Source organism: Hydra viridissima, unplaced genomic scaffold (assembly GCF_058129835.1).
Source record: "Hydra viridissima isolate aposymbiotic clone 2 unplaced genomic scaffold, HvirCarnegie_v1 scaffold_19, whole genome shotgun sequence".
Classification (NCBI taxonomy): domain Eukaryota; kingdom Metazoa; phylum Cnidaria; class Hydrozoa; order Anthoathecata; family Hydridae; genus Hydra; species Hydra viridissima.
Window position 1 is genome coordinate 1,346,859 of NW_028324318.1, and position 2,969 is coordinate 1,349,827.

Here is a 2,969-nt window from a genome sequence, read left to right on the forward strand (position 1 = left end):
TTTTCTCATGGACGGTGCGGTCAGTTCTTCTGTGATCAAAATTTGGTTGGCGAGCTCTGCGAAGTCGTCTTCTAAGTCCTGCCAGAAGGTTTAATAGAATTCGGCCGGAAAACCGTCATAGCCTGGTGACTTTCCGTTTTCAAACCTGTTCAGTGTCGCCTTCAGCTCTTGTTTTGTCAGACACTCGTTGAGTAGTTGGTTTTCGTCCGCGCTTAGCGATTTGTCGATGTGAGACAGTGCGTAGTTTTGGCTGTTTACGCAGAGTTCTGTTTTCGTGAACAGGTTTAGATAATAGGTTTTGAGTGACCGTAGAATGTCACCAGGCTCATTTTCCAATAATCCGTCGCTTTTCCCTATTTCGGATATGGTCTTTTTTCTTTGCTGCGACTTTTCAAGATTGACAATAAATTAAGAGTCTTTCGCCCTCTTCTAGAAGTTTATAATTTGTGCGCTTGCTTACGCCAGGGAACTACAATTCAACAAGTTTTTCACGCGTTTCGGTGATTTCGTCCGCGCTCGCTAAATCATTTTTTTCCTGAGGGTTAAGTTTGTGTAGAAGGCGCCTAATTTCGCATGTTTTGGTTTCGTCCGCTCGCGCTGCGTTCTATTTCAGTTTTGGCGCTATTTGCGCTTTGAAATCATCCCGCCAACTCAGAGTTGAAAAGTAGAATGATTTCTTTGCGAATATGAGTTCTGATGTTTTGTTTGACCTCCTCGACTTCATTGAGGAAACAATTCAGCTTCCAGTAACCTGATCCTGTCCTCACCGTTTTAATGTGTAGAGTGGTTATTATATAGCCGTGATTTGAGAAAGTGTTTGTCAATATGCTTGTGCGCGTCGCTCTTGTGGCGTCTTCATGTCGGCAGGAAATTCTGTCCAGTTTGCATTTGACGTTTTTGTTTGTCCAAGTGTAAGCCCGTTTGTCCTTGTGTTTCGCGCGCCATACGCCTGTTAGCTTGTAGTTTTATTTTTAAAGTTTCCCAGTTGCACTGTTCCAGTCGTGTTATAATTTGCGTTGTTAGAGTCTTATTTGTCTAGCGTAACGTTTTCTATCTTAATTAAGTCTCCAGCTAATATGGTGGGGTGTCTTTTGACGTGAAAAGTGATACAGTCCGCCAAAAAAATCGTATCATTCGCTTGGGATATTCGGTGCGTATATGTTGATAATTTGTAAGTCGTGTTATTCGTAGAAAGTTGTGGCATTTAACGTTCTTCCGTGGTTATCCCCTCTTAGTTCATCAAGTTCAATATTTGGTTTGTAGAGGATAGCCACCTCACAACACGAGGTGCTAGGACCCGAGTTCCAGATGGACGTGCCCGACCATTCGTCACTCCACTGTTTTACTGTGGTGGGTACGGAGCCCGTTTTTCGAAAGAGGATAAGATCAATGGAGGAGTTTTGGAGAAACCCGAAAAATTTGGCGCATTTTGTTGTCCACCCGAGGAGGAGAATCGAGAACACTAAAGCCAATACCTAGAAAAAGGCATCATCCGAATACTTCAGATTAACCGTTACTATTTTCTGATTATAATGAACCTGATAACATTACTTCAAGCATGCCGAATTTGCCAAGTCAAAGATCAGGAACATCTTTTACTTGCCAATATAATGCTGGAAAGTGCATCCGGACCAATGTTACGTCAAGAAACACAAAATCTTCATAATATGGAGATGCACAGAGGAAGAAATAACTTTCGAAACAATGTATTATTTTAAAGTAGATAACTTAGAAACTAAACCTCATTACATTTTATGGGAATCATTAGCTGGTTGTCATCCTTATGAAAAATTGATGAAAGAATTAGCCAACGTAGTATATTGAAAACCTGTTAGAGCGCACGTTGAATTTATTACTGGGAGAGCTTGGATTGTAACACAACTAAGCAATACAAATCCACAAGGTGACCGTTATGTAGGAGATTATCCAATAAGTTTTTTGCCTGCTGGAGAAAATATAGGTTTAAATTTAGCTGTTTTTGAAAGCGTTGAAGATTCCGATTATTTGGAAACTTTAAAACAACCGAATTCGATCTACACTCCAAAACCTTCTACAAGAACTGTGTATCACGGATTTACACCTCTTTCTGGTGACAATGATCCTTTTATTATTACAGTCGTTGATCCGACTTGGAATCAAATTGCCATCGGCAGAACAACATTTGCATCATTTGAATATGATCATGAAAAACATAGAGATTCCTGTTGGAGAAATAGAGCTGAAATATTTTATCCTAGCGAGTTAGCTTCACTTGTTTCAAGAGACGAAACTTTTTTTTGAAAATGTATTTAAATGGGCAGGAGAAGGCAATTTTAGTAAATTAGATATCAGAAGTTAAACGCGTTTTGATTATTTCGGTGGTTGGACTTACAGAGGTTTTGTTGATTATTTAGAATTTAAAGAAAAAGATTCACTTGCTAAACAATGAGTCAAAACAGCCGATAATTAAAGTGTTGATATTATACTAGCTAGAGAATTAGAATCAATATATGCTTTGTTAGCGCGTTACTGTTGTTCTCATTATAACAACTCAGATTTTTGTGGTCATAATCAAGTAGGACCACAAGACAACAAACCTATCAAAGAAAAGCTAATATCAATAGAAAAAACCATTAAATTTACTACAAGATATAATCAAACTCAAATTGCTCCTTATTTTGAGAATAACGTTATGAAACCTATATTGTTTAAAATACCACCTAATGCATCTAGCGAAGGAAATTTGCCCGTTGAATGTCTATTTCAAGCAATAATAAAGCACACTATCAAAGTAAAAAAAGATGTAAGAAAAGTAGCGATGGAAAACATATATGGTATGTATCAACAAAGAGCAAAAAATTGTCCAGATTTTGATAAAAACATCAGTGTTCAAAGAGATGCTTCAAAAGTTATTAACTATTATTTCGGAGTACAACGCGAGGTTGATGATCCGAAAAAAATAGTACAAGGAGGTGGATTTAAAACTGTTT